We start from the raw sequence: 23,542 nt of genomic DNA on the forward strand, positions 1-23,542 counted from the left end.
TGTTCGACTTTTTTAAAGCCGAAATCCTGTCGTGAAAATTTTCAACTTTTTTGAATCCGAAATACTTCATGAAAATGTTCGACTTTTTTAAAGCCGAAATCCTGTCGTGAAAATTTTCAACTTTTTTGAAGCCGAAATCTTTTCATGAAAATTTTCAACTTTTTTTAAGCTGAAATACTTCATGAAAATGTTCGACTTTTTTAAAGCCGAAATCCTGTCGTGAAAATTTTCAACTTTTTTGAATCCGAAATACTTCATGAAAATGTTCGACTTTTTTAAAGCCGAAATCCTGTCGTGAAAATTTTCAACTTTTTTTAAACCGAAATCTTTTCATGAAAATTTTCAACTTTTTTGAAGCCGAAATCTTTTCATGAAAATTTTAAACTTTTTTGAAGCCGAAATCTTTTCATGAAAATTTTCAACTTTTTTGAAGCCGAAATCTTTTCATGAAAATTTTCAACTTTTTTGAAGCTGAAATACTTCATAAAAATGTTCGACTTTTTTAACGCCGAAATCCTGTCGTGAAAATTTTCAACTTTTTTGAATCCGAAATACTTCATGAAAATTTTCAACTTTTTTGAAGCCGAAATACTTCATGAAAATGTTGGACTTTTTTAAAGTCGAAATCCTGTCGTGAAAATTTTCAACTCTTTTGAAGCCGAAATCTTTTCATGAAAATTTTCAACTTTTTTGAAGCAGAAATCTTTTCATGAAAATTTTCAACTTTTTTGAAGCTGAATTACTTCATGAAAATGTTCAACTTTTTTAAAGCCGAAATCCTATCGTGAAAATTTTCAACTTTTTTGAAGCCGAAATCTTTTCATGAAAATTTTCAACTTTTTTGAAGCCGAAATCTTTTCATGAAAATTTTCAACTTTTTTTAAGCTGAAATACTTCATGAAAATGTTCGACTTTTTTAAAGCCGAAATCCTGTCGTGAAAATTTTCAACTTTTTTGAATCCGAAATACTTCATGAAAATGTTCGACTTTTTTAAAGCCGAAATCCTGTCGTGAAAATTTTCAACTTTTTTGAAGCCGAAATCTTTTCATGAAAATTTTCAACTTTTTTTAAGCTGAAATACTTCATGAAAATGTTCGACTTTTTTAAAGCCGAAATCCTGTCGTGAAAATTTTCAACTTTTTTGAATCCGAAATACTTCATGAAAATGTTCGACTTTTTTAAAGCCGAAATCCTGTCGTGAAAATTTTCAACTTTTTTTAAACCGAAATCTTTTCATGAAAATTTTCAACTTTTTTGAAGCCGAAATCTTTTCATGAAAATTTTCAACTTTTTTGAAGCCGAAATCTTTTCATGAAAATTTTCAACTTTTTTGAAGCTGAAATACTTCATAAAAATGTTCGACTTTTTTAACGCCGAAATCCTGTCGTGAAAATTTTCAACTCTTTTGAAGCCGAAATCTTTTCATGAAAATTTTCAACTTTTTTGAAGCTGAATTACTTCATGAAAATGTTCGACTTTTTTAAAGCCGAAATCCTGTCGTGAAAATTTTCAACTTTTTTGATGCCGAAATCTTTTCATGAAAATTTTCAACTTTTTTGAAGCCGAAATCTTTTCATGAAAACTTTCAACTTTTTTTAAGCTGAAATACTTCATGAAAATGTTCGACTTTTTTAAAGCCGAAATCCTGTCGTGAAAATTTTCAACTTTTTTGAATCCGAAATACTTCATGAAAATGTTGGACTTTTTTGTAGCCGAAATCCTGTCGAGAAAATTTTCAACTTTTTTGAAGCCGAAATCTTTTCATGAAAATTTTAAACTTTTTTGAAGCCGAAATCTTTTCATGAAAATTTTCAACTTTTTTGAAGCCGAAATCTTTTCATGAAAATTTTCAACTTTTTTGAAGCTGAAATACTTCATAAAAATGTTCGACTTTTTTAACGCCGAAATCCTGTCGTGAAAATTTTCAACTTTTTTGAATCCGAAATACTTCATGAAAATTTTCAACTTTTTTGAAGCCGAAATACTTCATGAAAATGTTGGACTTTTTTAAAGTCGAAATCCTGTCGTGAAAATTTTCAACTCTTTTGAAGCCGAAATCTTTTCATGAAAATTTTCAACTTTTTTGAAGCAGAAATCTTTTCATGAAAATTTTCAACTTTTTTGAAGCTGAATTACTTCATGAAAATGTTCAACTTTTTTAAAGCCGAAATCCTATCGTGAAAATTTTCAACTTTTTTGAAGCCGAAATCTTTTCATGAAAATTTTCAACTTTTTTGAAGCCGAAATCTTTTCATGAAAATTTTCAACTTTTTTTAAGCTGAAATACTTCATGAAAATGTTCGACTTTTTTAAAGCCGAAATCCTGTCGTGAAAATTTTCAACTTTTTTGAATCCGAAATACTTCATGAAAATGTTCAACTTTTTTGAAGCTGAAATACTTCATGAAAATGTTCGACTTTTTTAAAGCCGAAATCCTGTCGTGAAAATTTTCAACTTTTTTGAAACCGAAATCTTTTCATGAAAATTTTCAACTTTTTTTAAGCTGAAATACTTCATGAAAATGTTCGACTTTTTTAAAGCCGAAATCCTGTCGTGAAAATTTTCAACTTTTTTGAATCCGAAATACTTCATGAAAATGTTCGACTTTTTTAAAGCCGAAATCCTGTCGTGAAAATTTTCAACTTTTTTGAAGCCGAAATCTTTTCATGAAAATTTTCAACTTTTTTTAAGCTGAAATACTTCATGAAAATGTTCGACTTTTTTAAAGCCGAAATCCTGTCGTGAAAATTTTCAACTTTTTTGAATCCGAAATACTTCATGAAAATGTTCGACTTTTTTAAAGCCGAAATCCTGTCGTGAAAATTTTCAACTTTTTTTAAACCGAAATCTTTTCATGAAAATTTTCAACTTTTTTGAAGCTGAAATACTTCATGAAAATGTTCGACTTTTTTAAAGCCGAAATCCTGTCGTGAAAATTTTCAACTTTTTTGAATCCGAAATACTTCATGAAAATGTTCGACTTTTTTAAAGCCGAAATCCTGTCGTGAAAATTTTCAACTTTTTTGAAGCCGAAATCTTTTCATGAAAATTTTCAACTTTTTTTAAGCTGAAATACTTCATGAAAATGTTCGACTTTTTTAAAGCCGAAATCCTGTCGTGAAAATTTTCAACTTTTTTGAATCCGAAATACTTCATGAAAATGTTCGACTTTTTTAAAGCCGAAATCCTGTCGTGAAAATTTTCAACTTTTTTTAAACCGAAATCTTTTCATGAAAATTTTCAACTTTTTTGAAGCTGAAATACTTCATGAAAATGTTCGACTTTTTTAAAGCCGAAATCCTGTCGTGAAAATTTTCAACTTTTTGAATCCGAAATACTTCATGAAAATGTTCGACTTTTTTAAAGCCGAAATCCTGTCGTGAAAATTTTCAACTTTTTTGAAACCGAAATCTTTTCATGAAAATTTTCAACTTTTTTTAAGCTGAAATACTTCATGAAAATATTCGACTTTTTTAAAGCCGAAATCCTGTCGTGAAAATTTTCAACTTTTTTGAAGCCGAAATCTTTTCATGAAAATTTTCAACTTTTTTGAAGCCGAAATCTTTTCATGAAAATTTTCAACTTTTTTGAAGCCGAAATCTTTTCATGAAAATTTTCAACTTTTTTGAAGCTGAAATACTTCATAAAAATGTTCGACTTTTTTAACGCCGAAATCCTGTCGTGAAAATTTTCAACTCTTTTGAAGCCGAAATCTTTTCATGAAAATTTTCAACTTTTTTGAAGCTGAATTACTTCATGAAAATGTTCGACTTTTTTAAAGCCGAAATCCTGTCGTGAAAATTTTCAACTTTTTTGAAGCCGAAATCTTTTCATGAAAATTTTCAACTTTTTTGAAGCCGAAATCTTTTCATGAAAATTTTCAACTTTTTTTAAGCTGAAATACTTCATGAAAATGTTCGACTTTTTTAAAGCCGAAATCCTGTCGTGAAAATTTTCAACTTTTTTGAATCCGAAATACTTCATGAAAATTTTCAACTTTTTTGAAGCCGAAATACTTCATGAAAATGTTGGACTTTTTTAAAGTCGAAATCCTGTCGTGAAAATTTTCAACTCTTTTGAAGCCGAAATCTTTTCATGAAAATTTTCAACTTTTTTGAAGCAGAAATCTTTTCATGAAAATTTTCAACTTTTTTGAAGCTGAATTACTTCATGAAAATGTTCAACTTTTTTAAAGCCGAAATCCTATCGTGAAAATTTTCAACTTTTTTGAAGCCGAAATCTTTTCATGAAAATTTTCAACTTTTTTGAAGCCGAAATCTTTTCATGAAAATTTTCAACTTTTTTTAAGCTGAAATACTTCATGAAAATGTTCGACTTTTTTAAAGCCGAAATCCTGTCGTGAAAATTTTCAACTTTTTTGAATCCGAAATACTTCATGAAAATTTTCAACTTTTTTGAAGCCGAAATACTTCATGAAAATGTTGGACTTTTTTAAAGTCGAAATCCTGTCGTGAAAATTTTCAACTCTTTTGAAGCCGAAATCTTTTCATGAAAATTTTCAACTTTTTTGAAGCAGAAATCTTTTCATGAAAATTTTCAACTTTTTTGAAGCTGAATTACTTCATGAAAATGTTCAACTTTTTTAAAGCCGAAATCCTATCGTGAAAATTTTCAACTTTTTTGAAGCCGAAATCTTTTCATGAAAATTTTCAACTTTTTTGAAGCCGAAATCTTTTCATGAAAATTTTCAACTTTTTTTAAGCTGAAATACTTCATGAAAATGTTCGACTTTTTTAAAGCCGAAATCCTGTCGTGAAAATTTTCAACTTTTTTGAATCCGAAATACTTCATGAAAATGTTCAACTTTTTTGAAGCTGAAATACTTCATGAAAATGTTCGACTTTTTTAAAGCCGAAATCCTGTCGTGAAAATTTTCAACTTTTTTGAAACCGAAATCTTTTCATGAAAATTTTCAACTTTTTTTAAGCTGAAATACTTCATGAAAATGTTCGACTTTTTTAAAGCCGAAATCCTGTCGTGAAAATTTTCAACTTTTTTGAATCCGAAATACTTCATGAAAATGTTCGACTTTTTTAAAGCCGAAATCCTGTCGTGAAAATTTTCAACTTTTTTGAAGCCGAAATCTTTTCATGAAAATTTTCAACTTTTTTTAAGCTGAAATACTTCATGAAAATGTTCGACTTTTTTAAAGCCGAAATCCTGTCGTGAAAATTTTCAACTTTTTTGAATCCGAAATACTTCATGAAAATGTTCGACTTTTTTAAAGCCGAAATCCTGTCGTGAAAATTTTCAACTTTTTTTAAACCGAAATCTTTTCATGAAAATTTTCAACTTTTTTGAAGCCGAAATCTTTTCATGAAAATTTTCAACTTTTTTGAAGCCGAAATCTTTTCATGAAAATTTTCAACTTTTTTGAAGCTGAAATACTTCATAAAAATGTTCGACTTTTTTAACGCCGAAATCCTGTCGTGAAAATTTTCAACTCTTTTGAAGCCGAAATCTTTTCATGAAAATTTTCAACTTTTTTGAAGCTGAATTACTTCATGAAAATGTTCGACTTTTTTAAAGCCGAAATCCTGTCGTGAAAATTTTCAACTTTTTTGATGCCGAAATCTTTTCATGAAAATTTTCAACTTTTTTGAAGCCGAAATCTTTTCATGAAAACTTTCAACTTTTTTTAAGCTGAAATACTTCATGAAAATGTTCGACTTTTTTAAAGCCGAAATCCTGTCGTGAAAATTTTCAACTTTTTTGAATCCGAAATACTTCATGAAAATGTTGGACTTTTTTGTAGCCGAAATCCTGTCGAGAAAATTTTCAACTTTTTTGAAGCCGAAATCTTTTCATGAAAATTTTAAACTTTTTTGAAGCCGAAATCTTTTCATGAAAATTTTCAACTTTTTTGAAGCCGAAATCTTTTCATGAAAATTTTCAACTTTTTTGAAGCTGAAATACTTCATAAAAATGTTCGACTTTTTTAACGCCGAAATCCTGTCGTGAAAATTTTCAACTTTTTTGAATCCGAAATACTTCATGAAAATTTTCAACTTTTTTGAAGCCGAAATACTTCATGAAAATGTTGGACTTTTTTAAAGTCGAAATCCTGTCGTGAAAATTTTCAACTCTTTTGAAGCCGAAATCTTTTCATGAAAATTTTCAACTTTTTTGAAGCAGAAATCTTTTCATGAAAATTTTCAACTTTTTTGAAGCTGAATTACTTCATGAAAATGTTCAACTTTTTTAAAGCCGAAATCCTATCGTGAAAATTTTCAACTTTTTTGAAGCCGAAATCTTTTCATGAAAATTTTCAACTTTTTTGAAGCCGAAATCTTTTCATGAAAATTTTCAACTTTTTTTAAGCTGAAATACTTCATGAAAATGTTCGACTTTTTTAAAGCCGAAATCCTGTCGTGAAAATTTTCAACTTTTTTGAATCCGAAATACTTCATGAAAATGTTCAACTTTTTTGAAGCTGAAATACTTCATGAAAATGTTCGACTTTTTTAAAGCCGAAATCCTGTCGTGAAAATTTTCAACTTTTTTGAAACCGAAATCTTTTCATGAAAATTTTCAACTTTTTTTAAGCTGAAATACTTCATGAAAATGTTCGACTTTTTTAAAGCCGAAATCCTGTCGTGAAAATTTTCAACTTTTTTGAATCCGAAATACTTCATGAAAATGTTCGACTTTTTTAAAGCCGAAATCCTGTCGTGAAAATTTTCAACTTTTTTGAAGCCGAAATCTTTTCATGAAAATTTTCAACTTTTTTTAAGCTGAAATACTTCATGAAAATGTTCGACTTTTTTAAAGCCGAAATCCTGTCGTGAAAATTTTCAACTTTTTTGAATCCGAAATACTTCATGAAAATGTTCGACTTTTTTAAAGCCGAAATCCTGTCGTGAAAATTTTCAACTTTTTTTAAACCGAAATCTTTTCATGAAAATTTTCAACTTTTTTGAAGCTGAAATACTTCATGAAAATGTTCGACTTTTTTAAAGCCGAAATCCTGTCGTGAAAATTTTCAACTTTTTTGAATCCGAAATACTTCATGAAAATGTTCGACTTTTTTAAAGCCGAAATCCTGTCGTGAAAATTTTCAACTTTTTTGAAGCCGAAATCTTTTCATGAAAATTTTCAACTTTTTTTAAGCTGAAATACTTCATGAAAATGTTCGACTTTTTTAAAGCCGAAATCCTGTCGTGAAAATTTTCAACTTTTTTGAATCCGAAATACTTCATGAAAATGTTCGACTTTTTTAAAGCCGAAATCCTGTCGTGAAAATTTTCAACTTTTTTTAAACCGAAATCTTTTCATGAAAATTTTCAACTTTTTTGAAGCCGAAATCTTTTCATGAAAATTTTCAACTTTTTTGAAGCCGAAATCTTTTCATGAAAATTTTCAACTTTTTTGAAGCTGAAATACTTCATAAAAATGTTCGACTTTTTTAACGCCGAAATCCTGTCGTGAAAATTTTCAACTCTTTTGAAGCCGAAATCTTTTCATGAAAATTTTCAACTTTTTTGAAGCTGAATTACTTCATGAAAATGTTCGACTTTTTTAAAGCCGAAATCCTGTCGTGAAAATTTTCAACTTTTTTGATGCCGAAATCTTTTCATGAAAATTTTCAACTTTTTTGAAGCCGAAATCTTTTCATGAAAACTTTCAACTTTTTTTAAGCTGAAATACTTCATGAAAATGTTCGACTTTTTTAAAGCCGAAATCCTGTCGTGAAAATTTTCAACTTTTTTGAATCCGAAATACTTCATGAAAATGTTGGACTTTTTTGTAGCCGAAATCCTGTCGAGAAAATTTTCAACTTTTTTGAAGCCGAAATCTTTTCATGAAAATTTTAAACTTTTTTGAAGCCGAAATCTTTTCATGAAAATTTTCAACTTTTTTGAAGCCGAAATCTTTTCATGAAAATTTTCAACTTTTTTGAAGCTGAAATACTTCATAAAAATGTTCGACTTTTTTAACGCCGAAATCCTGTCGTGAAAATTTTCAACTTTTTTGAATCCGAAATACTTCATGAAAATTTTCAACTTTTTTGAAGCCGAAATACTTCATGAAAATGTTGGACTTTTTTAAAGTCGAAATCCTGTCGTGAAAATTTTCAACTCTTTTGAAGCCGAAATCTTTTCATGAAAATTTTCAACTTTTTTGAAGCAGAAATCTTTTCATGAAAATTTTCAACTTTTTTGAAGCTGAATTACTTCATGAAAATGTTCAACTTTTTTAAAGCCGAAATCCTATCGTGAAAATTTTCAACTTTTTTGAAGCCGAAATCTTTTCATGAAAATTTTCAACTTTTTTGAAGCCGAAATCTTTTCATGAAAATTTTCAACTTTTTTTAAGCTGAAATACTTCATGAAAATGTTCGACTTTTTTAAAGCCGAAATCCTGTCGTGAAAATTTTCAACTTTTTTGAATCCGAAATACTTCATGAAAATGTTCAACTTTTTTGAAGCTGAAATACTTCATGAAAATGTTCGACTTTTTTAAAGCCGAAATCCTGTCGTGAAAATTTTCAACTTTTTTGAAACCGAAATCTTTTCATGAAAATTTTCAACTTTTTTTAAGCTGAAATACTTCATGAAAATGTTCGACTTTTTTAAAGCCGAAATCCTGTCGTGAAAATTTTCAACTTTTTTGAATCCGAAATACTTCATGAAAATGTTCGACTTTTTTAAAGCCGAAATCCTGTCGTGAAAATTTTCAACTTTTTTGAAGCCGAAATCTTTTCATGAAAATTTTCAACTTTTTTTAAGCTGAAATACTTCATGAAAATGTTCGACTTTTTTAAAGCCGAAATCCTGTCGTGAAAATTTTCAACTTTTTTGAATCCGAAATACTTCATGAAAATGTTCGACTTTTTTAAAGCCGAAATCCTGTCGTGAAAATTTTCAACTTTTTTTAAACCGAAATCTTTTCATGAAAATTTTCAACTTTTTTGAAGCTGAAATACTTCATGAAAATGTTCGACTTTTTTAAAGCCGAAATCCTGTCGTGAAAATTTTCAACTTTTTTGAATCCGAAATACTTCATGAAAATGTTCGACTTTTTTAAAGCCGAAATCCTGTCGTGAAAATTTTCAACTTTTTTGAAGCCGAAATCTTTTCATGAAAATTTTCAACTTTTTTTAAGCTGAAATACTTCATGAAAATGTTCGACTTTTTTAAAGCCGAAATCCTGTCGTGAAAATTTTCAACTTTTTTGAATCCGAAATACTTCATGAAAATGTTCGACTTTTTTAAAGCCGAAATCCTGTCGTGAAAATTTTCAACTTTTTTTAAACCGAAATCTTTTCATGAAAATTTTCAACTTTTTTGAAGCTGAAATACTTCATGAAAATGTTCGACTTTTTTAAAGCCGAAATCCTGTCGTGAAAATTTTCAACTTTTTGAATCCGAAATACTTCATGAAAATGTTCGACTTTTTTAAAGCCGAAATCCTGTCGTGAAAATTTTCAACTTTTTTGAAACCGAAATCTTTTCATGAAAATTTTCAACTTTTTTTAAGCTGAAATACTTCATGAAAATGTTCGACTTTTTTAAAGCCGAAATCCTGTCGTGAAAATTTTCAACTTTTTTGAAGCCGAAATCTTTTCATGAAAATTTTCAACTTTTTTGAAGCCGAAATCTTTTCATGAAAATTTTCAACTTTTTTGAAGCCGAAATCTTTTCATGAAAATTTTCAACTTTTTTGAAGCTGAAATACTTCATAAAAATGTTCGACTTTTTTAACGCCGAAATCCTGTCGTGAAAATTTTCAACTCTTTTGAAGCCGAAATCTTTTCATGAAAATTTTCAACTTTTTTGAAGCTGAATTACTTCATGAAAATGTTCGACTTTTTTAAAGCCGAAATCCTGTCGTGAAAATTTTCAACTTTTTTGAAGCCGAAATCTTTTCATGAAAATTTTCAACTTTTTTGAAGCCGAAATCTTTTCATGAAAATTTTCAACTTTTTTTAAGCTGAAATACTTCATGAAAATGTTCGACTTTTTTAAAGCCGAAATCCTGTCGTGAAAATTTTCAACTTTTTTGAATCCGAAATACTTCATGAAAATGTTCGACTTTTTTAAAGCCGAAATACTGTCGTGAAAATTTTCAACTTTTTTGAAGCCGAAATCTTCTCGTGAAAATTTTCAACTTTTTTGAAGCTGAAATACTTCATGAAAATGTTCGACTTTTTTAAAGCCGAAATCCTGTCGTGAAAATTTTCAACTTTTTGAATCCGAAATACTTCATGAAAATGTTCGACTTTTTTAAAGCCGAAATCCTGTCGTGAAAATTTTCAACTTTTTTGAAACCGAAATCTTTTCATGAAAATTTTCAACTTTTTTTAAGCTGAAATACTTCATGAAAATGTTCGACTTTTTTAAAGCCGAAATCCTGTCGTGAAAATTTTCAACTTTTTTGAAGCCGAAATCTTTTCATGAAAATTTTCAACTTTTTTGAAGCCGAAATCTTTTCATGAAAATTTTCAACTTTTTTGAAGCCGAAATCTTTTCATGAAAATTTTCAACTTTTTTGAAGCTGAAATACTTCATAAAAATGTTCGACTTTTTTAACGCCGAAATCCTGTCGTGAAAATTTTCAACTCTTTTGAAGCCGAAATCTTTTCATGAAAATTTTCAACTTTTTTGAAGCTGAATTACTTCATGAAAATGTTCGACTTTTTTAAAGCCGAAATCCTGTCGTGAAAATTTTCAACTTTTTTGAAGCCGAAATCTTTTCATGAAAATTTTCAACTTTTTTGAAGCCGAAATCTTTTCATGAAAATTTTCAACTTTTTTTAAGCTGAAATACTTCATGAAAATGTTCGACTTTTTTAAAGCCGAAATCCTGTCAAGAAAATTTTCAACTTTTTTGAATCCGAAATACTTCATGAAAATGTTCGACTTTTTTAAAGCCGAAATCCTGTCGTGAAAATTTTCAACTTTTTTGAAGCCGAAATCTTTTCGTGAAAATTTTCAACTTTTTTTAAGCTGAAATACTTCATGAAAATGTTCGACTTTTTTAAAGCCGAAATCCTGTCGTGAAAATTTTCAACTTTTTTGAAGCCGAAATCTTTTCATGAAAATTTTCAACTTTTTTGAAGCCGAAATCTTTTCATGAAAATTTTCAACTTTTTTTAAGCTGAAATACTTCATGAAAATGTTCGACTTTTTTAAAGCCGAAATCCTGTCAAGAAAATTTTCAACTTTTTTGAATCCGAAATACTTCATGAAAATTTTCAACTTTTTTGAAGCCGAAATACTTCATGAAAATGTTGGACTTTTTTAAAGTCGAAATCCTGTCGTGAAAATTTTCAACTCTTTTGAAGCCGAAATCTTTTCATGAAAATTTTCAACTTTTTTGAAGCAGAAATCTTTTCATGAAAATTTTCAACTTTTTTGAAGCTGAATTACTTCATGAAAATGTTCAACTTTTTTAAAGCCGAAATCCTATCGTGAAAATTTTCAACTTTTTTGAAGCCGAAATCTTTTCATGAAAATTTTCAACTTTTTTGAAGCCGAAATCTTTTCATGAAAATTTTCAACTTTTTTTAAGCTGAAATACTTCATGAAAATGTTCGACTTTTTTAAAGCCGAAATCCTGTCGTGAAAATTTTCAACTTTTTTGAATCCGAAATACTTCATGAAAATGTTCAACTTTTTTGAAGCTGAAATACTTCATGAAAATGTTCGACTTTTTTAAAGCCGAAATCCTGTCGTGAAAATTTTCAACTTTTTTGAAACCGAAATCTTTTCATGAAAATTTTCAACTTTTTTTAAGCTGAAATACTTCATGAAAATGTTCGACTTTTTTAAAGCCGAAATCCTGTCGTGAAAATTTTCAACTTTTTTGAATCCGAAATACTTCATGAAAATGTTCGACTTTTTTAAAGCCGAAATCCTGTCGTGAAAATTTTCAACTTTTTTGAAGCCGAAATCTTTTCATGAAAATTTTCAACTTTTTTTAAGCTGAAATACTTCATGAAAATGTTCGACTTTTTTAAAGCCGAAATCCTGTCGTGAAAATTTTCAACTTTTTTGAATCCGAAATACTTCATGAAAATGTTCGACTTTTTTAAAGCCGAAATCCTGTCGTGAAAATTTTCAACTTTTTTTAAACCGAAATCTTTTCATGAAAATTTTCAACTTTTTTGAAGCTGAAATACTTCATGAAAATGTTCGACTTTTTTAAAGCCGAAATCCTGTCGTGAAAATTTTCAACTTTTTTGAATCCGAAATACTTCATGAAAATGTTCGACTTTTTTAAAGCCGAAATCCTGTCGTGAAAATTTTCAACTTTTTTGAAGCCGAAATCTTTTCATGAAAATTTTCAACTTTTTTTAAGCTGAAATACTTCATGAAAATGTTCGACTTTTTTAAAGCCGAAATCCTGTCGTGAAAATTTTCAACTTTTTTGAATCCGAAATACTTCATGAAAATGTTCGACTTTTTTAAAGCCGAAATCCTGTCGTGAAAATTTTCAACTTTTTTTAAACCGAAATCTTTTCATGAAAATTTTCAACTTTTTTGAAGCCGAAATCTTTTCATGAAAATTTTCAACTTTTTTGAAGCCGAAATCTTTTCATGAAAATTTTCAACTTTTTTGAAGCTGAAATACTTCATAAAAATGTTCGACTTTTTTAACGCCGAAATCCTGTCGTGAAAATTTTCAACTCTTTTGAAGCCGAAATCTTTTCATGAAAATTTTCAACTTTTTTGAAGCTGAATTACTTCATGAAAATGTTCGACTTTTTTAAAGCCGAAATCCTGTCGTGAAAATTTTCAACTTTTTTGATGCCGAAATCTTTTCATGAAAATTTTCAACTTTTTTGAAGCCGAAATCTTTTCATGAAAACTTTCAACTTTTTTTAAGCTGAAATACTTCATGAAAATGTTCGACTTTTTTAAAGCCGAAATCCTGTCGTGAAAATTTTCAACTTTTTTGAATCCGAAATACTTCATGAAAATGTTGGACTTTTTTGTAGCCGAAATCCTGTCGAGAAAATTTTCAACTTTTTTGAAGCCGAAATCTTTTCATGAAAATTTTAAACTTTTTTGAAGCCGAAATCTTTTCATGAAAATTTTCAACTTTTTTGAAGCCGAAATCTTTTCATGAAAATTTTCAACTTTTTTGAAGCTGAAATACTTCATAAAAATGTTCGACTTTTTTAACGCCGAAATCCTGTCGTGAAAATTTTCAACTTTTTTGAATCCGAAATACTTCATGAAAATTTTCAACTTTTTTGAAGCCGAAATACTTCATGAAAATGTTGGACTTTTTTAAAGTCGAAATCCTGTCGTGAAAATTTTCAACTCTTTTGAAGCCGAAATCTTTTCATGAAAATTTTCAACTTTTTTGAAGCAGAAATCTTTTCATGAAAATTTTCAACTTTTTTGAAGCTGAATTACTTCATGAAAATGTTCAACTTTTTTAAAGCCGAAATCCTATCGTGAAAATTTTCAACTTTTTTGAAGCCGAAATCTTTTCATGAAAATTTTCAACTTTTTTGAAGCCGAAATCTTTTCATGAAAATTTTCAACTTTTTTTAAGCTGAAATACTTCATGAAAATGTTCGACTTTTTTAAAGCCGAAATCCTGTCGTGAAAATTTTCAACTTTTTTGAATCCGAAATACTTCATGAAAATGTTCAACTTTTTTGAAGCTGAAATACTTCATGAAAATGTTCGACTTTTTTAAAGCCGAAATCCTGTCGTGAAAATTTTCAACTTTTTTGAAACCGAAATCTTTTCATGAAAATTTTCAACTTTTTTTAAGCTGAAATACTTCATGAAAATGTTCGACTTTTTTAAAGCCGAAATCCTGTCGTGAAAATTTTCAACTTTTTTGAATCCGAAATACTTCATGAAAATGTTCGACTTTTTTAAAGCCGAAATCCTGTCGTGAAAATTTTCAACTTTTTTGAAGCCGAAATCTTTTCATGAAAATTTTCAACTTTTTTTAAGCTGAAATACTTCATGAAAATGTTCGACTTTTTTAAAGCCGAAATCCTGTCGTGAAAATTTTCAACTTTTTTGAATCCGAAATACTTCATGAAAATGTTCGACTTTTTTAAAGCCGAAATCCTGTCGTGAAAATTTTCAACTTTTTTTAAACCGAAATCTTTTCATGAAAATTTTCAACTTTTTTGAAGCTGAAATACTTCATGAAAATGTTCGACTTTTTTAAAGCCGAAATCCTGTCGTGAAAATTTTCAACTTTTTTGAATCCGAAATACTTCATGAAAATGTTCGACTTTTTTAAAGCCGAAATCCTGTCGTGAAAATTTTCAACTTTTTTGAAGCCGAAATCTTTTCATGAAAATTTTCAACTTTTTTTAAGCTGAAATACTTCATGAAAATGTTCGACTTTTTTAAAGCCGAAATCCTGTCGTGAAAATTTTCAACTTTTTTGAATCCGAAATACTTCATGAAAATGTTCGACTTTTTTAAAGCCGAAATCCTGTCGTGAAAATTTTCAACTTTTTTTAAACCGAAATCTTTTCATGAAAATTTTCAACTTTTTTGAAGCCGAAATCTTTTCATGAAAATTTTCAACTTTTTTGAAGCCGAAATCTTTTCATGAAAATTTTCAACTTTTTTGAAGCTGAAATACTTCATAAAAATGTTCGACTTTTTTAACGCCGAAATCCTGTCGTGAAAATTTTCAACTCTTTTGAAGCCGAAATCTTTTCATGAAAATTTTCAACTTTTTTGAAGCTGAATTACTTCATGAAAATGTTCGACTTTTTTAAAGCCGAAATCCTGTCGTGAAAATTTTCAACTTTTTTGATGCCGAAATCTTTTCATGAAAATTTTCAACTTTTTTGAAGCCGAAATCTTTTCATGAAAACTTTCAACTTTTTTTAAGCTGAAATACTTCATGAAAATGTTCGACTTTTTTAAAGCCGAAATCCTGTCGTGAAAATTTTCAACTTTTTTGAATCCGAAATACTTCATGAAAATGTTGGACTTTTTTGTAGCCGAAATCCTGTCGAGAAAATTTTCAACTTTTTTGAAGCCGAAATCTTTTCATGAAAATTTTAAACTTTTTTGAAGCCGAAATCTTTTCATGAAAATTTTCAACTTTTTTGAAGCCGAAATCTTTTCATGAAAATTTTCAACTTTTTTGAAGCTGAAATACTTCATAAAAATGTTCGACTTTTTTAACGCCGAAATCCTGTCGTGAAAATTTTCAACTTTTTTGAATCCGAAATACTTCATGAAAATTTTCAACTTTTTTGAAGCCGAAATACTTCATGAAAATGTTGGACTTTTTTAAAGTCGAAATCCTGTCGTGAAAATTTTCAACTCTTTTGAAGCCGAAATCTTTTCATGAAAATTTTCAACTTTTTTGAAGCAGAAATCTTTTCATGAAAATTTTCAACTTTTTTGAAGCTGAATTACTTCATGAAAATGTTCAACTTTTTTAAAGCCGAAATCCTATCGTGAAAATTTTCAACTTTTTTGAAGCCGAAATCTTTTCATGAAAATTTTCAACTTTTTTGAAGCCGAAATCTTTTCATGAAAATTTTCAACTTTTTTTAAGCTGAAATACTTCATGAAAATGTTCGACTTTTTTAAAGCCGAAATCCTGTCGTGAAAATTTTCAACTTTTTTGAATCCGAAATACTTCATGAAAATGTTCAACTTTTTTGAAGCTGAAATACTTCATGAAAATGTTCGACTTTTTTAAAGCCGAAATCCTGTCGTGAAAATTTTCAACTTTTTTGAAACCGAAATCTTTTCATGAAAATTTTCAACTTTTTTTAAGCTGAAATACTTCATGAAAATGTTCGACTTTTTTAAAGCCGAAATCCTGTCGTGAAAATTTTCAACTTTTTTGAATCCGAAATACTTCATGAAAATGTTCGACTTTTTTAAAGCCGAAATCCTGTCGTGAAAATTTTCAACTTTTTTGAAGCCGAAATCTTTTCATGAAAATTTTCAACTTTTTTTAAGCTGAAATACTTCATGAAAATGTTCGACTTTTTTAAAGCCGAAATCCTGTCGTGAAAATTTTCAACTTTTTTGAATCCGAAATACTTCATGAAAATGTTCGACTTTTTTAAAGCCGAAATCCTGTCGTGAAAATTTTCAACTTTTTTTAAACCGAAATCTTTTCATGAAAATTTTCAACTTTTTTGAAGCTGAAATACTTCATGAAAATGTTCGACTTTTTTAAAGCCGAAATCCTGTCGTGAAAATTTTCAACTTTTTTGAATCCGAAATACTTCATGAAAATGTTCGACTTTTTTAAAGCCGAAATCCTGTCGTGAAAATTTTCAACTTTTTTGAAGCCGAAATCTTTTCATGAAAATTTTCAACTTTTTTTAAGCTGAAATACTTCATGAAAATGTTCGACTTTTTTAAAGCCGAAATCCTGTCGTGAAAATTTTCAACTTTTTTGAATCCGAAATACTTCATGAAAATGTTCGACTTTTTTAAAGCCGAAATCCTGTCGTGAAAATTTTCAACTTTTTTTAAACCGAAATCTTTTCATGAAAATTTTCAACTTTTTTGAAGCTGAAATACTTCATGAAAATGTTCGACTTTTTTAAAGCCGAAATCCTGTCGTGAAAATTTTCAACTTTTTGAATCCGAAATACTTCATGAAAATGTTCGACTTTTTTAAAGCCGAAATCCTGTCGTGAAAATTTTCAACTTTTTTGAAACCGAAATCTTTTCATGAAAATTTTCAACTTTTTTTAAGCTGAAATACTTCATGAAAATGTTCGACTTTTTTAAAGCCGAAATCCTGTCGTGAAAATTTTCAACTTTTTTGAAGCCGAAATCTTTTCATGAAAATTTTCAACTTTTTTGAAGCCGAAATCTTTTCATGAAAATTTTCAACTTTTTTGAAGCCGAAATCTTTTCATGAAAATTTTCAACTTTTTTGAAGCTGAAATACTTCATAAAAATGTTCGACTTTTTTAACGCCGAAATCCTGTCGTGAAAATTTTCAACTCTTTTGAAGCCGAAATCTTTTCATGAAAATTTTCAACTTTTTTGAAGCTGAATTACTTCATGAAAATGTTCGACTTTTTTAAAGCCGAAATCCTGTCGTGAAAATTTTCAACTTTTTTGAAGCCGAAATCTTTTCATGAAAATTTTCAACTTTTTTGAAGCCGAAATCTTTTCATGAAAATTTTCAACTTTTTTTAAGCTGAAATACTTCATGAAAATGTTCGACTTTTTTAAAGCCGAAATCCTGTCGTGAAAATTTTCAACTTTTTTGAATCCGAAATACTTCATGAAAATGTTCGACTTTTTTAAAGCCGAAATACTGTCGTGAAAATTTTCAACTTTTTTGAAGCCGAAATCTTCTCGTGAAAATTTTCAACTTTTTTGAAGCTGAAATACTTCATGAAAATGTTCGACTTTTTTAAAGCCGAAATCCTGTCGTGAAAATTTTCAACTTTTTGAATCCGAAATACTTCATGAAAATGTTCGACTTTTTTAAAGCCGAAATCCTGTCGTGAAAATTTTCAACTTTTTTGAAACCGAAATCTTTTCATGAAAATTTTCAACTTTTTTTAAGCTGAAATACTTCATGAAAATGTTCGACTTTTTTAAAGCCGAAATCCTGTCGTGAAAATTTTCAACTTTTTTGAAGCCGAAATCTTTTCATGAAAATTTTCAACTTTTTTGAAGCCGAAATCTTTTCATGAAAATTTTCAACTTTTTTGAAGCCGAAATCTTTTCATGAAAATTTTCAACTTTTTTGAAGCTGAAATACTTCATAAAAATGTTCGACTTTTTTAACGCCGAAATCCTGTCGTGAAAATTTTCAACTCTTTTGAAGCCGAAATCTTTTCATGAAAATTTTCAACTTTTTTGAAGCTGAATTACTTCATGAAAATGTTCGACTTTTTTAAAGCCGAAATCCTGTCGTGAAAATTTTCAACTTTTTTGAAGCCGAAATCTTTTCATGAAAATTTTCAACTTTTTTGAAGCCGAAATCTTTTCATGAAAATTTTCAACTTTTTTTAAGCTGAAATACTTCATGAAAATGTTCGACTTTTTTAAAGCCGAAATCCTGTCAAGAAAATTTTCAACTTTTTTGAATCCGAAATACTTCATGAAAATGTTCGACTTTTTTAAAGCCGAAATCCTGTCGTGAAAATTTCCAACTTTTTTGAAGCCGAAATCTTTTCGTGAAAATTTTCAACTTTTTTTAAGCTGAAATACTTCATGAAAATGTTCGACTTTTTTAAAGCCGAAATCCTGTCGTGAAAATTTTCAACTTTTTTGAAGCCGAAATCTTTTCATGAAAATTTTCAACTTTTTTGAAGCCGAAATCTTTTCATGAAAATTTTCAACTTTTTTTAAGCTGAAATACTTCATGAAAATGTTCGACTTTTTTAAAGCCGAAATCCTGTCAAGAAAATTTTCAACTTTTTTGAATCCGAAATACTTCATGAAAATGTTCGACTTTTTTAAAGCCGAAATCCTGTCGTGAAAATTTTCAACTTTTTTGAAGCCGAAATCTTTTCGTGAAAATTTTCAACTTTTTTTAAGCTGAAATACTTCATGAAAATGTTCGACTTTTTTAAAGCCGAAATCCTGTCGTGAAAATTTTCAACTTTTTTGAATCCGAAATACTTCATGAAAATGTTCGACTTTTTTAAAGCCGAAATCCTGTCGTGAAAATTTTCAACTTTTTTGAAACCGAAATCTTTTCATGAAAATTTTCAACTTTTTTGAAGCCGAAATACTTCATGAAAATGTTCAACTTTTTTGAAGCCGAAATACTTCATGAAAATGTTCAACTTTTTTAAAGCTGAAATCCTGTCTTGAAAATTTTCAACTTTTTTGAAGCCGAAATCTTTTCATGAAAATTTTCAACTTTTTTGAAGCCAAATTCTTTTCATGAAAATTTTCAACTTTTTTGAATCCGAAATACTTCATGAAAATGTTCGACTATTTTGAAGCCGAAATACTTCATGAAAATGTTCGTCTTTTTTAAAGCTGAAATCCTGTCTTGAAAATTTTCAACTTTTTTGAATCCGAAATACTTCATGAAAATGTTCGACTTTTTTAAAGCCGAAATCCTGTCGTGAAAATTTTCAACTTTTTTGAAGCCGAAATCTTTTCATGAAAATTTTCAACTTTTTTGAAGCCGAAATCTTTTCATGAAAATTTTCAACTTTTTTGAAGCCGAAATCTTTTCATGAAAATTTTCAACTTTTTTGAAGCTGAAATACTTCATAAAAATGTTCGACTTTTTTAACGCCGAAATCCTGTCGTGAAAATTTTCAACTCTTTTGAAGCCGAAATCTTTTCATGAAAATTTTCAACTTTTTTGAAGCTGAATTACTTCATGAAAATGTTCGACTTTTTTAAAGCCGAAATCCTGTCGTGAAAATTTTCAACTTTTTTGAAGCCGAAATCTTTTCATGAAAATTTTCAACTTTTTTGAAGCCGAAATCTTTTCATGAAAATTTTCAACTTTTTTTAAGCTGAAATACTTCATGAAAATGTTCGACTTTTTTAAAGCCGAAATCCTGTCAAGAAAATTTTCAACTTTTTTGAATCCGAAATACTTCATGAAAATGTTCGACTTTTTTAAAGCCGAAATCCTGTCGTGAAAATTTTCAACTTTTTTGAAGCCGAAATCTTTTCGTGAAAATTTTCAACTTTTTTTAAGCTGAAATACTTCATGAAAATGTTCGACTTTTTTAAAGCCGAAATCCTGTCGTGAAAATTTTCAACTTTTTTGAATCCGAAATACTTCATGAAAATGTTCGACTTTTTTAAAGCCGAAATCCTGTCGTGAAAATTTTCAACTTTTTTGAAACCGAAATCTTTTCATGAAAATTTTCAACTTTTTTGAAGCCGAAATACTTCATGAAAATGTTCAACTTTTTTGAAGCCGAAATACTTCATGAAAATGTTCAACTTTTTTAAAGCTGAAATCCTGTCTTGAAAATTTTCAACTTTTTTGAAGCCGAAATCTTTTCATGAAAATTTTCAACTTTTTTGAAGCCAAATTCTTTTCATGAAAATTTTCAACTTTTTTGAATCCGAAATACTTCATGAAAATGTTCGACTATTTTGAAGCCGAAATACTTCATGAAAATGTTCGTCTTTTTTAAAGCTGAAATCCTGTCTTGAAAATTTTCAACTTTTTTGAATCCGAAATACTTCATGAAAATGTTCGACTTTTTTAAAGCCGAAATCCTGTCGTGAAAATTTTCAACTTTTTTGAAGCCGAAATCTTTTCATGAAAATTTTCAACTTTTTTGAAGCCGAAATCTTTTCATGAAAATGTTCGACTTTTTTGAAGCTGAAATACTTCATGAAAATGTTCGACTTTTTTAAAGCCGAAATCCTGTCGTGAAAATATTCAAACTTTTTGAGGCCCAAATACTTCATGAAAATGTTCAACTTTTTTGAAGCCGAAATACTTCATGAAAATGTTCGACTTTTTTGAAGCCGAAATACTTCATGAAAACGTTCGACTTTTTTAAAGCCGAAATCCTGTCGTGAAAATTTTCAACTTTTTTAAAGCCGAAATCTTTTCATGAAAATTTTCAACTTTTTTGTAGCCGAAATCTTTTCATGAAAATTTTCAACTTTTTTGAAGCTGAAATACTTCATGAAAATGTTCGACTTTTTTAAAGCCGAAATCCTGTCGTGAAAATTTTCAACTTTTTTGAAGCCCAAATACTTCATGACAATGTTCAACTTTTTTGAAGCCGAAATACTTCATGAAAATGTTCGACTTTTTTAAATCCGAAATCCTGTCGTGAAAATTTTCAACTTTTTTGAATCCGAAATCTTTTCATGAAAATTTTCAACTTTTTTGTAGCCGAAATCTTTTAATGAAAATGTTCAACTTTTTTGAAGCTGAAATACTTCATGAAAATGTTCGACTTTTTTAAAGCCAAAATCCTATCGTGAAAATTTTCAACTTTTTTGAAGCCGAAATCTTTTCATGAAAATTTTCAACTTTTTTGAAGCCAAAATCTTTTCATGAATATTTTCAACTTTTTTGAATCCGAAATACTTCATGAAAATGTTCGAATTTTTTGAAGCCGAAATACTTCATGAAAATGTTCGACTTTTTTGAAGCCGAAATACTTCATGAAAACGTTCGACTTTTTTAAAGCCGAAATCCTGTCGTGAAAATTTTCAACTTTTTTAAAGCCGAAATCTTTTCATGAAAATTTTCAACTTTTTTGTAGCCGAAATCTTTTCATGAAAATTTTCAACTTTTTTGAAGCTGAAATACTTCATGAAAATGTTCGACTTTTTTAAAGCCGAAATCCTGTCGTGAAAATTTTCAACTTTTTTGAAGCCCAAATACTTCATGACAATGTTCAACTTTTTTGAAGCCGAAATACTTCATGAAAATGTTCGACTTTTTTAAATCCGAAATCCTGTCGTGAAAATTTTCAACTTTTTTGAATCCGAAATCTTTTCATGAAAATTTTCAACTTTTTTGTAGCCGAAATCTTTTCATGAAAATGTTCAACTTTTTTGAAGCTGAAATACTTCATGAAAATGTTCGACTTTTTTAAAGCCGAAATCCTGTCGTGAAAATTTTCAACTTTTTTGAAACCGAAATCTTTTCATGAAAATTTTCAACTTTTTTGAAGCTGAAATACTTCATGAAAATGTTCGACTTTTTTAAAGCTGAAATCCTGTCGTGAAAATTTTCAACTTTTTTGAAGCCGAAATCTTTTCATGAAAATTTTCAACTTTTTTGAAGCCGAAATCTTTTCATGAAAATTTTCAACTTTTTTGAAGCTGAAATACTTCATGAAAATGTTCGACTTTTTTAAAGCCGAAATCCTATCGTGAAAATTTTCAACTTTTTTGAATCCGAAATACTTCATGAAAATGTTCGACTTTTTTAAAGCCGAAATCCTGTCGTGAAAATTTTCAACTTTTTTGAAGCCGAAATCTTTTCATGAAAATTTTCAACTTTTTTGAAGCCGAAATCTTTTCATGAAAATGTTCGACTTTTTTGAAGCTGAAATACTTCATGAAAATGTTCGACTTTTTTAAAGCCGAAATCCTGTCGTGAAAATATTCAACCTTTTTGAAGCCCAAATACTTCATGAAAATGTTCAACTTTTTTGAAGCCGAAATACTTCATGAAAATGTTCGACTTTTTTGAAGCCGAAATACTTCATGAAAACGTTCGACTTTTTTAAAGCCGAAATCCTGTCGTGAAAATTTTCAACTTTTTTAAAGCCGAAATCTTTTCATGAAAATTTTCAACTTTTTTGTAGCCGAAATCTTTTCATGAAAATTTTCAACTTTTTTGAAGCTGAAATACTTCATGAAAATGTTCGACTTTTTTAAAGCCGAAATCCTGTCGTGAAAATTTTCAACTTTTTTGAAGCCCAAATACTTCATGACAATGTTCAACTTTTTTGAAGCCGAAATACTTCATGAAAATGTTCGACTTTTTTAAATCCGAAATCCTGTCGTGAAAATTTTCAACTTTTTTGAATCCGAAATCTTTTCATGAAAATTTTCAACTTTTTTGTAGCCGAAATCTTTTAATGAAAATGTTCAACTTTTTTGAAGCTGAAATACTTCATGAAAATGTTCGACTTTTTTAAAGCCAAAATCCTATCGTGAAAATTTTCAACTTTTTTGAAGCCGAAATCTTTTCATGAAAATTTTCAACTTTTTTGAAGCCAAAATCTTTTCATGAATATTTTCAACTTTTTTGAATCCGAAATACTTCATGAAAATGTTCGAATTTTTTGAAGCCGAAATACTTCATGAAAATGTTCGACTTTTTTGAAGCCGAAATACTTCATGAAAACGTTCGACTTTTTTAAAGCCGAAATCCTGTCGTGAAAATTTTCAACTTTTTTAAAGCCGAAATCTTTTCATGAAAATTTTCAACTTTTTTGTAGCCGAAATCTTTTCATGAAAATTTTCAACTTTTTTGAAGCTGAAATACTTCATGAAAATGTTCGACTTTTTTAAAGCCGAAATCCTGTCGTGAAAATTTTCAACTTTTTTGAAGCCCAAATACTTCATGACAATGTTCAACTTTTTTGAAGCCGAAATACTTCATGAAAATGTTCGACTTTTTTAAATCCGAAATCCTGTCGTGAAAATTTTCAACTTTTTTGAATCCGAAATCTTTTCATGAAAATTTTCAACTTTTTTGTAGCCGAAATCTTTTCATTAAAATGTTCAACTTTTTTGAAGCTGAAATACTTCATGAAAATGTTCGACTTTTTTAAAGCCGAAATCCTGTCGTGAAAATTTTCAACTTTTTTGAAACCGAAATCTTTTCATGAAAATTTTCAACTTTTTTGAAGCTGAAATACTTCATGAAAATGTTCGACTTTTTTAAAGCCGAAATCCTGTCGTGAAAATTTTCAACTTTTTTGAAGCCGAAATCTTTTCATGAAAATTTTCAACTTTTTTGAAGCCGAAATCTTTTCATGAAAATTTTCAACTTTTTTGAAGCTGAAATACTTCATGAAAATGTTCGACTTTTTTAAAGCCGAAATCCTGTCGTGAAAATTTTCAACTTTTTTGAAGCCCAAATACTTCATGAAAATGTTCGACTTTTTTGAAGCCGAAA

This window comes from Labrus mixtus, chromosome 13 (assembly GCF_963584025.1).
Source record: "Labrus mixtus chromosome 13, fLabMix1.1, whole genome shotgun sequence".
Lineage (NCBI taxonomy): Eukaryota > Metazoa > Chordata > Actinopteri > Labriformes > Labridae > Labrus > Labrus mixtus.